General features: G+C 35.5%; 1 protein-coding gene across 1 annotated transcript in view; it reads left to right on the top strand.

Moving 5' to 3' along the window:
- The window catches only part of LOC142336255 (alpha-aminoadipic semialdehyde synthase, mitochondrial-like), a 127,271-nt gene that overhangs the window by 18,207 nt on the left and 95,414 nt on the right, over positions 1-13,650 (top strand). The gene's annotated exons all lie outside the window — the stretch shown is intronic.

Genomic DNA, 13,650 nt, shown 5'->3' with positions numbered 1-13,650 from the left:
TTTTCAAACTTTTTGTGTAATAGATCCAATTCATTGTGAAATTGTGGAGTGCAATTGTCGACAGAATGTCTGCGTCTTTTCTTAGGTGATGGTGGTTTATTTCGTGTAGAATCAGATTGTATTACATGGAATATTGTTTGGCAGAATACTCCGAAGAATCCGGAGGTGATGAGTTTAGCCAATGTGGTATTGGGGCCTAAGAGTGGTTTAAGATTGTATGTGTTAAATAAACTACGAAATAGGCCAAATAGGCACTGTGAAAAAATAAAAACAGTCCATTTTATGGCTATTTCTTTTAATACGCACAAAGGGTATCCAAAGATTCCTATGAGGGATTCTTTTAAATAGTTGCCATCAATTAAATCACGCCAATCAAGACGGCGGAGGGTGAATTCTTTTCCGTTAATAAAGAGTTTGTTGAAGCAATTATTATATTCAATTTGTAATTGTGAGAATTGTGCTTGAAATTGTGCTTGTTTTGAAAGATCTGCAAAATTTACTGCTTGTGCTACTTCAAATATCTCTGCTGCGTCATCGACTAATTGGTTATATTTCATCTTATCTATAGATTTAGTCCAGTCGTGTTGACTGTAAATGCCGAGTTGATGTGCGGTAAAGTCTGAGTGGGTGAAGCCGTTTTCTGCTTCGTCAGGCGTGAAAGTTCTAACTGGATTTTGTGCCTTTATTGGATAGGGCGTTAAGCGATGTGTCATCGCCGTGTGCGTCGAGTGACATTTTTTGGTCAAAATTATCTGATTTACGTGGTGCTTTAGACCAGGGGAAGGTCTTACGTGTGACTTGATCAACGAATTGTAGTTTATTTTGGTAGTAGATAGGAATGCGTTGAAAACATTGATTCTCTAATACATATAAGGGTGATGAAACAACTTTAAATTGGAAGAGTGAGATTACGTTGGAACTTTTTAGTGTAGCGAAAGTGTGTTGCTGTCCTGTGATGACATCCTACGAGTGGAAATTTTTGTGTTGATAAAATAAAAGCGGTCTGTTTAAGATCGCAAAATTTTTTTATAAATAGAAAGACTCGTGTGGTCCGTTTCTAATAAGACTTGGCTAACCATATAGTCGAGTTTTGCATCAATCTGTACAATTAGGTGTACAGCACCAAACCAGTTTTGTTTTCTAAAAATTTCGTACTTTTCAGATTTACGATAAACGGGTGATTCTTGTGGTATAACATATCCGTTTCGTATATTAGCTTTGGTGTATGGTGTGATGGGAGGTGCACCTTCAGGAACTGGGACGTGTGTATCTTTAAATATAGCTGATGCTTTAACTGTTATAAAGTTAAAGCCTTCATTGTATTGAGTAAAAATGTCTTGGTATTGTGTGGCATAATATGGGCGATCTTCATTACATTTGTGTAAAGGTTTTGTGAGAAGCTCAAAACGAGAAAGTGTGGATTCGTCATAAAGGTGTTTCTGAAAGCGACTAGAGTACCTGTTTGCATTGTGTTTACGACCAGAATTAGTTTCATTATCAAGTGTTTCTATAACGTATCGTTTTTGGAATTTGATCATTCGTGCATGTGATCGTCCAACATCAAAAATACGACAGTGATTTTTGGCTTCCCAAATAACTGTGGCTTTAAAGGCGTGGTTCGGTTGGGAGGACAGTAGCCTCATTAAAGATCACATTTAATGCGAATTTTCCCATAGTAAATGCTTTCTGATTTTTATATCAAAGGTGAGTGTGATGTTTGTTAATTGAAGTGACCATCCTATTGTGTGGATGACATGATATTCGTGTTCAGGGTTTTTAACTGGACAATTAGCCCAGGGGTTATCAGTGGCGTTTGGGATCCATTCATGGTCCCTTGGGTTAGAGACCATGCTTCCGAGTTGGAATGCAAAGGGTCGATAGCGATCAAGTTGAAAACGGCCTTGTTTGGCTTCTATTTTCGCTTGCCAGCGTGGGTCATCGAGTACGTCAAATTGTATTATTTGTGGGTGGTAGTGGTGTTTACTTATGAGACCAACGCGTGCAAGTTCTCTGCGAGCTTCAATTTCTGTGGGAAAGAAAGGTCTTTCCAAATTGTTAACATACCAATTATCGTGATCAAACCTGAAACCTCTTTTAAGTGCAATCTTGTGACATAAGCTTTCTTTGTCACTAAGTTTAGCGTGTTTGACATAGGCTCGTACTTGGATTTTTCGAATTTGTGAAAATATTTGCACTTGGATGGAGAGGATTTAGAAATCTGCTTGTTTGATTTTACATTCGCCAATTTTATGGAGCTTATAATACTGCATATTTGTGATATGCTTTGGGGAACAATCATAAGGTGTGACTATAAGGTCTTGTACTTCTTATTTAGGTGTGGAGATGTTATGTTGGTCGACTTTAATTGGTCGTTTTAATGGAAAGGGATATGAAAGGAATAAATTAAGCAATAAGAGAATTAAATTTGTAGTGGAGATGTGTGAGAGTCCAGAGTGTGGATTTTAAAAAACAAAACATGCTGCTGTGTTCTTTGTGTATCTATCAATTTTATAGTGGATTTCTTGGCAGATAAAGGGCGATGGATTTGTTTTTACTCTAAAAATAGGTGGTGCTGCAGGTGGAAAAATTAATTTATCTTGTTCTACAACAATTTCAACAGAAAAAGTAATTTTCGATTGTTTTTGTGGATTGTTTGCTCTTTGTTTTTGTACTGCTGTGATTTTATATGATTTAGAGATTCTTTGTTTAGCCTAATTATGAAATTGTTCACCGTTATTTTGATCTCCAAAGAGGGCGGGAGGGGAACAATAAATTTTGGGTCAAGTTTTAACGATAGAGTTGGATAAGTTCGCGTTGTATCTGGGTGTTTTCCAATACAGTGGTGAGAATGTTGATCCGGATCAGGTGTAGGTGAATTAGAGTTTAGCGTGATTGTAGGTGGAGTACCTTTGGAAACTGAGTGGTAGTGAGCTTTGAAAAGATGGTGATGAATTGACTATATTAAAAGAGTGATTCCAATGTGCTTGTGAGAGTAAGCGTTCAATATTAGAAATTGGTCCTTGTGGCGGATTAAAGGGGTTCCTCGCAATTTGTGATGGAGTAGGTGAAGAGAATTGAGAACTTAGTGGCTCCGTTATAGAGGTATCAGATTATTAAGGTGATATCTTGTGGTGTGTCGTGAATATTTGAAACAGTGTGAATTGGCTGTGGAAATTCAGAGCTATGAGTTTTATCTGTGTTCGAAAATTTTATAGGTTGAGTGGAGAATTGTGGAGTATTTGAATAGTTAAGTAATTTGGGTTGTGGTGCTCGTGTTGGAGCAGGTATAATTGTTGGTGGTTGAAATGTTGTGTTGGCGATGGAGTCTGAGTATGGCAATAAAGTCTGTGTGTTTATTGGGTGTGGTTGTTGTTGTGCTTGCGTTTGGTGTATTTGCGGTTGACTTTGATGCGTGGATACGGGATTACTGATTGAGGGGTAAAGGGGGGAGTGTCCAGTAGGACGAGGTCTATCTGCAGATTTGGCAGTAGTAATGACTGAGTATAGGTGTTCTTCTGTATCTTGAGCTTGTGATTTTTTAATAAAGAAATGATGACTTTTTGGGGGTGGATTGTTTAGTCGCTTCACTGTATGAGCAACTAGTTGATTCTGAGACGGGGGGAGCACTTGGGTTAGTGTTGGGTTGTTGATTAGAGGACGCAATTGTGACGATAGCCTCTGGCCCAGAGTGGGGCAATTATCCCAATAATATATTTTGTAGTCAGTAGAGGTAGGGATAACAATTATTAAAAGATTTAAAGTAGGTACACTAACTCGGATTGCTGCGAAGGGTGACTCTGGTGCGATGACATTATGGAGATAGATGAGATCTATAAAATCAGCAGAGAAAACTGTTAATAATTCAGCAATCGTATAGTCTTTTCGTTCGAATGAAAAGAAAGTATGTGGATATATAGTTTCACTTTGTGAGTTTATATTAACCGTGTATACAATGTCTGTATGAAGAATTTCAGAGAGTTTTGGTGTTGCCTGTGGTGGAAAAATTATTAGATAGAAAAGAGCCATGTGTTCTTTATTAAAGTCTCTAATATAGAAAACCCATTCACAGCAAGTGTGTGAATATAAAATATGATCTAGGTTGTAAAAAATAATTTGAAAACGGATTTGTTTAGGTTTAAAATTCTGAATGTAGAGAAAGGTATCGGCGTATAGTGTTCTCTTTAATAGTACTTCCAGTCTCTGCTGTGAAGTAATTTGCATACCTGTTTTGTTTAGGAGATAGTTGCTTTCAATGCTGTGAGTCTGAAAAAGGAGAATTGAAGCAGAGTTTGTGTTTCTGTTTCAGCTCAAGTGCTGCTTGAAGCAAAGGCTTTTTGTTGAAGGTCGATTGTTAGGAAAGAACTGTACTGTGTAACAGTTCTTTTGAGATTAAAGAGAAGAGGTGAAAATTTGTGTTTAGAAAAAGTTTTTTCTAGGTTTATAGTTGAGTACGAGGCTTAGAAAGCTTTCTAAATTGAAGAGAATGTAGAGGAGAGTGAAGAGAGAGTTCTAGATGAAGTATTGAAGAGATATATTGAGAGAAGTTTGAAGAGAAAGAAACAACTAAGTTTAGAGAGCGGTGGACTGAAGTGATATTAGACGATATAATCTAGACTGACCACGACTTTCTGTTCGGGGGAAAAAGTTACCGAATCATGTCTTGGCAAATAATAGAGATTAGGGAATTCTTCCCGGACCGAGCCGTGGGTCGGTTGTTAACTTAATTTTTAGTTAATTTCCTTGTTATTATTTTCGTGGGGAATGGCCTGTAATTCCCTTTTTTTCATTTCCCGATGGAGGGTTTTTTTGTAGTTCTGCTAGGGGAGCAGATGGAAAGATATTCTGTGTTCTTTGTTTACTATACTAAAGAGTTTGATTTATTTTCCCAGTGATGTAATTTTATTAAGGGGGGAAGGGTGAAGGAACTATCTTAATTATCCCTCTCGTGTAAGAGAACGAGTGAATTGTATTTTTTTATTTGTATTTCCTAGGTATTTAGTGTGTTATGCTAAGTTGTGTTCGGCTAACTAATGCGAGAGAAGTGATTTTTGTGCGTAAGAACAGGGGTTTTTCTATATTTTACGAATGCGTTGTTCGTGAAGACAAATTTTTTTTATTGTATGAATACTCTATAATCTTTCATCGGTTGTCGTCGAAGGCGAGTGTCTCCTGTATTGTAGTTTTCCGAGTGACTTTCGGGTATTTCAGACAAATTACAAGGTGGTTGGGCGAAAGGTTCATTATCGGATGGTATGTCTGGCTTGTCTAGACTAGAGACGGATTTCGACTTAGTGATAGTCGGTTTTTTGGGATGTAGTCGTAACAAAGAATTGTCCCAAAAATTTTTCTCTATTTGGATAATTTCTTTCGGATAATATGTTACGATATTACTTCTAAGACGAGTTATTTGTTTACCAGAAAAATTTTCTAGTTTATAATTAACCAGTTTGGGGGTATCAATTATTTTATAGGGTCCAATTTTTTTGGTTGTATCTTTTTTGATATTCCTAATTGTGGCTTTATTTGCGATTAAGACATAAGTGTTAATTTTTAGTGGCTGTGCCGTTCCGAAACGGCGATTTATAAACGTGTGTAAATGTTTATTTTGGTTTAAATAATTGTGAACTTCATTATGAACTTCTGAGTGTATCTTTTCACGATTGAGAAACCAATGTGGAAAGGTTCCTTTCTGTAGTTTTTTAATTTGGGGATGATGACCAGTGTGTGTATGTTTAGGGAAGGAATTACAGGGTGAGTTTGGTGAAGCTTTACAATTTCCAAAGCTATCTGTAGTGGAAGATAGATTGAACATTATTGGTTTTTTTGGGTTTCTGACCAATTGCAATTTCATACGGTGATAAATTCATATTAGCTCTACTTTGTGAATTGAATGCAAAAGGAAATTATTTTACTTTTTGTGACCATGTATCGTATCGTGAGTCTAAAAATGTTCGGAGAAATGTATTTAGTTGACGATTACTGTTCTCAACTAAACCATTTGACCATGGTGCGTATGGCATTCGTGGTTTAAATTGTACATTATATTTACGGCAAAAATGTGTGAATTACCCGTTATTGTATTCCCATTATCTGTTACTAAAATATCGGGTATTTCGAATTGAACAATCCAATGATCAAATAACACGGTGAGTGCATTTTTTGTGTCATTTTTTGGAGAAGGGTGAAGGACAACATAGTGTGTAAAGGCGTCTACGATAACATAGACATAAGATTTTCCATCTGAGGGCGTGGAGATGGGACCTTTTGTGTCCATTGATATACGGTGAATAAAGTATGGTAAAATTTCTGAAAATGGCTGTTGTGGAGCCATGAGGAGGTTTAGCATGGATTTGCTCGTTTGGCAATTCAAGCAATCTTGGTTAGGTATTGCTATCCATGTTTTAATGTTGGGAAAATACTAGGTTTCTGTTATGGTGGCATAGGTTTTTTCACGACCAGGGTGACTTGAGAGATTGTGCGATTGTGCCATATAGAATACTGTGAGGAGAGAGAGAGAGAGAGTAGTAAACAGATTTTTGGTGAAGTGGTTGCTTGTACGTAATATAGAAGATGATTTGTTTCATTTATACTTAGGTCTTGAAAACATCGATAGTAACGTAATAGTCCTTTATTTGCTCGGATAGTTAATGAGGTGTTGGCGGATGGTTTTTGTATTTTTTCCACGTGAGTAACTGTCGTATAACCGGGTCCTGTTGTTGTGCTTCGTATAGCAATGCATCATTTTTTTCTGTTTGTTCGGTGTAGAAATAATTATAGATTTCGGGAGATTTAGGTATAAAATCATCTAGTGTTGGTAGTGAGAATTTTATAGTATTTATTAATTCTGCATAGTTTGCCTTTTGAGTAAATTGTGTGAATTGTTCTGTTTTATTTGTATTTAAAGTGACATCCGTCTGTTGTACAATAGGATAAGTTTCTAACATTGAGCGGTGTTGTTTAAATTGTTGTTTTGTTTTGTTGTAATTATTCTAAAGGTTGTGCTTTGGTTTTGAATTCGTGATACGAGACGGGAAGATAAATCTGATTTTCAAATTGTACTTTAAAATAATGATCTTTAATCTGTAGGTATATTGGAGAGTGTGGTGATTTTACAGTAGTGTCTTTCATTTTCCAGATAATGTGTTAATATTTTCTTTTGATACACCGTAGTGGCACTGTATAGGTTGAGTATTTTGGTTATGTGTCGTAAAGAATTTTATAGAATCTGGAATTTCAACTGTTCTAAGACGGTGTTCGTCTTGTGTTGTTGTCGTTAGTGAACGACTTAGTAGGTCGGGAAGTGAAAGATTTTCCCCCTCCGTTCAAACCGTTCTAAAGTCTGTAATCCTCATTAGAATTAGCTGAAATTTTTACACTCTGTGATTTGGTTTGTTCTTTTGTGTGCCAAAAAGAGAATTGGTTTGTGGTCAGTGTATAGGATAATTCGGTGTTGTGACCCTTGAATAAGGAATTCTATTCTGAGAGTGCATAGATTTTTGCAGAACATTCTCTGAAAAATGGTTGAGAGTTGGAATTCATTAGTGGAAAATAAACGAGCGTTTACTGAGACTAATTCCATTTTTCCAAGGTGATTTTTTTTGGAGGAGTGCAGCTCCAATGCCATAGTTAGAGGCTTCATATAAAATATAAAAGGGAGTTAGGAATTGCGAGACGCAGTTTTCCATCTGTAAGTTCCTTTTTGACTCTGTCAAATGTTTGTTGTAGTTCAGGAGTCCATTTAAAGTCTGTTGTATCCGGAAGTTGGAAATAGAAAGGTCTTGAGACGACTTGTAGATTGTAAATATATTTTGAAATGAAAGTGAGAAAACCAACATATATTTGTATTCCTTTATTTTTCGGTGGTTGTAATTTTAAAAATCCATCGTTTTTTGACTTTAGTGGATATATGTGATTATTTTGGATTTGGTGTCCTAAAAATTTAACTGAATCTAGGAAAGAGAAATTTTTATCCGGAGCGGCTTTGAGATATTCGTTTTTAAGAATTTTGTGATAGTGGTCGAGTGTTTGTAACATTGTGTCTGTTGTAGTGTCTTGTATGAAAACATCATCAAGATACGTGATAATTTTATTTTTTTGAATGAGTGGTTTAAAAATGCTACTAATAATGGACGAAAAGGCTGCTGGGCCGATTGAAATACCGTAGAATAAGGGGTTTGAAACAGTATTGTTGTCCAGCTATTACAAATTTGTGATTCGTTGTGATGGTTTGTGTGGCATTTGGTTGTATGCGCGGTTTATGTCATCTATAGAGAAAATTGGTCCTTTAATGCGTGTTAGTATAATTTATATTGGCTCTATGGGCCAGCTGCATTTTGTTTCATCAATCATTGTGTTCAATTGGCGAGCATCTAAAACTATTTTAAGTGATTCTCCTTTTTTAAGAATAATTACAGGGTTGATGAAAGTATTTCCCGTGGTGAGGGAATCTGTATTCACAGGTGCTATAATACTGAAATGTGTCAAAATGTCGAGTAGGGGTTGTACTCTGTCTTTTAATTGGAGTGGAATACGAGTAGCTCTTTGCTTTTTAATTATCGCTGTTGCTTTTAGGAGGAGATTTAGTTCTGCTTTAATTTTCCCGACATCGAATTTAGATGTTGCGTAGCATTGTTTAAATTGTGTGAGAAGTTGTGCTAATTTTTCAAATTTTGGTTGTGTTTATTTTGTGTGTTCAAAATTGAACATTGTGAGAGAATCTCGATCAGATTCTGTGATTTTTGAAACGTCAAATGGTATATGAAACTTTATTTGTTGTGATTTGTATTCAGGTTCTTGCTGTTTAGTGAGTCTTAGACAATAGAGTTTTTTAAGTGTTTCTGATGTACCGTGGGTAAGGTAATTTGAGGTATAAGCATCCATGAATTCTGTGAGTTCATTAATGCGGTATTTTGTTATTTGTAAATCATTTAGTGAGACATCTTGTTGTGCATATCCAATTATTCCTTTTACCAGTGTTAGTGAGTGATTTAAAGTGTTTTGTATTAATATTTGAATAAATGATTGATAAGGTTATTCAAGATTGTTAATGTCCATTATGGAGAAAAACGTATTTTTACGGTTTGGTATAAATGAGAAGTCAGATGCATAAAGAATAGTGCCGTTTGCGTATTTGTTTTTACATTCATATGCGGTTAAAGAATAAGAATTCTGTGTTCGAAGGGCTGAAAATAGAGTGATTGGTCACCAATAACAGGAAATAACCGAGATTAGTTTGGAGGTGGTTTTGTTGAAGAGTCATAAAACTTGAGTGATTTCTATTCATGTTAGTGTTGAAGCTCTAGTGTATGAGATGAACATTTGACTGAATCGACATATGTTGCTAGAAAAGGTGTTCCTAGTATGTTGAATTTTGTGTTAGATACGTGAAAAGTAAGTGTGAAAGAAGTATTCCGAAGAGTTCTATTTTCCATTACATCTGGGTAGAGAGTAAGTTTTATTGTACCATTCGACTGTAGTTCAGTCTTATTTGCTGCTGAGAGAACAAATGGTGATGTTTTTAGTTGTAATTTGTGGTATTCATTAATTTCATTCCAAGTATCATTATTTAGTACTTTCAGTGTGGCGCCTGAATCTAGAAGAAAATCAATTTCTAAATGTGGCGGGAAAACTGTCTTTTTATGATCAAGTGTTTGTTGTGTATAAATTGTTAGTGGTAATACCCAAATATTACTTTTACTTGATGTAGAGAGAATGTACTCTTCCGTGAGAGTGTTACATTCCTCTTGGCAATTAAAGTATTCGTCTTGTGTATCTTCATTTAGTTTTAAAAGTAAATCGTTGAACTGTTGTTCTAAAAGTTTTTCCTCTGAGACATTGTGTTTCGGTATTTTCTGTGGTAGACATTGTGTCGTCTGTTTGTTCTTGGTCTAGGAGTGAGTTAATGTAATTTCTTACATTATGAAGTCGATTACGTGAGAATGGTCTTCGTGAACGATTTCCATCTCTATTATAAGAAGGTGATTGTGGTCTCGAGTTAGTTGAATTTGTGTAATTTTTGTTAAAATTAGGTTTATGTTGATTATAAGAGGTTCTTGGGTATGGTGAACCGTTTCTACTCGGTGGTTTAAAATTATTATTACCGTAATAAGGTTTTGAGTTTAATTGTGAGAATTTATTTGGACTTCTGTGTCTTGAATTATGCCGGCGATCTCTACTTTTGTTCCGAGAGCGATAAGAAAATGGTACTGGTTTACCAGTCATATTGTTTGATGTAACTTGTTTATTTGGAGGGTTTAATTTCGATGTTATTATGGTTAATGTATAATTTTTGTATGATTTCCGACGGTACTTGTGATGTTTGTAAAATTTTGTGGAAACCAGTTTGGATCATAAATGTATTGTAGTTTTTCTGGTAGTTTACGTATTAACTGTGGGTAGGCCTCAGTTATTAATTTTATAGCTGGAAAGATGTGTCTTACGAGACTTTTCCAGAGTCTGTGTATGTACCAAGATAGAAGTGTAAGAGAATCGAGGATCTCTCTTTCCGATAAGTGTGCGTCTTTTACAGAGCTTATGTATGTTTTATGAAGATGAGTGAAACATTCTATTTCTTGTCGAGCGATTTTGTGTACGCTCTCTTTTCGTGATTGTTGAGCGGCAGTATTAAGTGTGGAAGCGAGACGTTTAGGAAACTCGAAAGAAGATTTTCGGAATACACCCGTTCTGTCTAAGGGCTGTATTTCTGACCATACTCCATTAAGGAATTCAAATAGTGTGTCTGATAGTGGATTAAATAGAATGCCATATATAAGAGAAATATGTGTGTTTGTGAGAGGATCACAAATGAAAAGAATTGAGCCCTTTGTGAGTTGAGCTCCATAAATTTCAATTAAGTACGAGAGAAATGCAGTACGTGAGACTTGTGATTCTTTGTCTGGTAAAAAGAGAAGAGGCTGTCGCTCTACTGCAAAATAGTGGTATTTGAGTTGGTTTGCTACGTTGAGAAGTAGATTTAGTTCATCTTGGTGTTGATAGTGGCTAGCCTCAAAGGGTAAAATATCACGTTGAAGACGCTTGTTCTGTTGTGTAAGAACACCTAATTGTAATTCATCAGAGTGTGTGTTTGTATTAGAGGAAGTTTGAACATTGTATTTGTTCATTTTTCTAGTTTATATTTTATTTTTGTTGGGGCTGTGTTCCCCTTTTTTCTAAATTTTAAATGGAGAAAGGCTAAAAGATTATATAAACTACTAAGTTTCTTTCTCAAAAGAGAATAGTTGGTTTTGTGTGAGTTCTTTTTTACGGTTAGAGTTTGTTAACCCACTGGTCGCACCAGTTAAGGCAGACCCGATGTGGGCTCCTTTTACAGCCTTGAAGTATAAAGAGCTAGGGCTACTTATTTCTGCGCGCGAAGTAGGCTTACCTATATCTCTCAGACTAACTGACTCGGTAAAACACTGAAGATAAACTTCTATTGTTACGTTGGTAATAAAGTACAGCACCGGAGTCAGGAGTATACGCATGGTGTATCTAACTAATAGACTGAATACAGTTAGCAGAGTTCTCTCTATATAAAAGAGAATAGTGTCTTCTCAGTCTCTGATTGGATGATTTTTAAACTTTTCTATCAAAGTTTTGTTGGCTTTTAAAGTCGAGTTTTTGGGGTGACCGTTATTACGCTGGAGTTCTTGATTTCTGTGTTATCAATAATCAATCTTTTTCTCAAGTTTAAGAAAGCAGCTGAGCTCAGTTGGCTGTGGTTCGCTACTAAGTTTCAAATGAAAAGCGCGCCAATGTAAGTTTTTTCACCTTAAATCTTACTACCATCCTTTATAGGCTCTAACAATATCATTTGAAGCCCCCTCAGGAAAGATTTTACCACGCTACTCCCCCGCAGGCTGAAGCTGACTATAATAAAATCGAGCCCATCGTTTGAGAGCGATTGGCCAGATATCAGCCGGTTATGTTCTCAATTTGAAAAAAAAACGTTGCTCACATGACTTTTTATTTACACTTGACTAAATAGTTTTGCTGACGCAAAATATCATTGATGCTAACAGAAAGGGGATTTTAACAGACTGTCTCATTCTGCTGAAGGAGTTTTCAGAAACTGCAATATTAGAAAGATGACGAAAGGGTGTAGAGAGCGGAAGGCCGAACAAGGAAGATGAATACACTGGGATTGCGATTGACAGCTTAATTTTTCAATCAAACTATTATTCAATGAATGACACCCCATTGTTGAACACAAAAGACCAAGATATAATCATTTAATTAATAGCCGCCCTCATCTTCTCAGCCGGCTATTATAGCGCTCCTATTTTTTTTACAATTCAAAGAATTTGAATTGTATTGGGGCGCTGTCTTTTTTTTACGACTCGAAGAGGAGTATTGGAGAAGTCCTTTTTTTTAATCAATTTTATTGGAGTGCTTTTTGAAGCGGGAAATGAAACGCGTGAAAAAATTTGGAGTGATTTTGGTGCTCAACAAAAGTGAAGAGCGGAGCGAAAAGAGAGTGGTCTTTGTTCATACCGCTGTTTTTGAGAGAGCGAGAAATTGATGTGTGAAAAATGTTTCTCTAATCGAGCGAAATTTTTTTGTTCACGTGCGGCATTTTAAAGCATATTTTTAAAATTTATTTTCGTTAAGAGGTTTGGTTATGATTATGTTTTAATTTTAGGCTGGTTTCGGTAGTGGTTTGAAGGTTTTTGGAAGATCATATGAATTGTATGATAACTCGGAGGTTTTTAATGTATTTTGCTGATTTTCGGGCTAATTTTGCGTTTTTTTGACGATTTTTTTTGTTTTACTGGCTCAAATGGGTATTGCAGAAACCCCTTCTACTTGAGCAATATTATGATAACAATTGGTTACAGTTTTGCGGGTAAGAATCATTTTTTTGTTGAGAAATATGACAAAAAATGGCGAAAATTGGAACTATTTTTCGTTATTTTTTGCCATTTTTCGTTTTTTTTTCTATTTTTAGCTAAGTTTCTTTGCCTATTATGACTTGTCTATTGTTTTGCGAGCATCTGGATACCCTATTGGCTGAAGGGATTTTTTCTTTGGATCTATATGTTTTTTGAAATATTAAAAAATTTAGGAACTTTTTCCAGTTTTTCAGTGAAAGTTGTTTTTAAGAGCTTTTTTTCATAATTTAGCCTAAAGTATTTTTTTTCAAAATTCACATAAGTGATATTTGTAAGTACTAGTTGTTTTGATGAAGTTATTTTGGCAGAGATAGTTTTTTCGGGATCTCAATTTATAACAAAATTTGATGAGATTTTTTATCATATTTTAACAGATTTGATTTTGTTGTTTTTACTTTTTTGTTTGATAACTTTGTTTCAAGATAATCATAAATTAGTGAAGGCACGTTTTGTTTGATGAGTAGTTGGATAGCGTTTAAATGGATTTTCGGAAGTCGTTTCCGGAATTCTTCTGGCTATGTTTTTTTTAAGATCTGTTCACACATTTTCATGATTTTTGAAGTCAAATTGGAGTAGTGATTTTGGTCACGCCGAAACAGGAAATGGAGCGAAAAAGGAGTTTTCACTCTGATTGTTACTGTTTTTTCGATTTTTTTGGATTGGATGTTTTACTAAATGGTTTTTCCAAATCCATTCACAGCTCATTCTAGGCCTAGTTTTTTTGTTTGAATTAAAGTTTTATTTCTCGCTAGTGGTTTTT

This window comes from Convolutriloba macropyga, chromosome 3, assembly GCF_964194025.1.
Source record: "Convolutriloba macropyga chromosome 3, txConMacr16.3, whole genome shotgun sequence".
Lineage (NCBI taxonomy): Eukaryota > Metazoa > Xenacoelomorpha > Acoela > Convolutidae > Convolutriloba > Convolutriloba macropyga.
The sequence above is the reverse complement of the archived record's forward strand: the minus strand, read 5'-3'. Positions and strand labels throughout refer to the sequence as shown.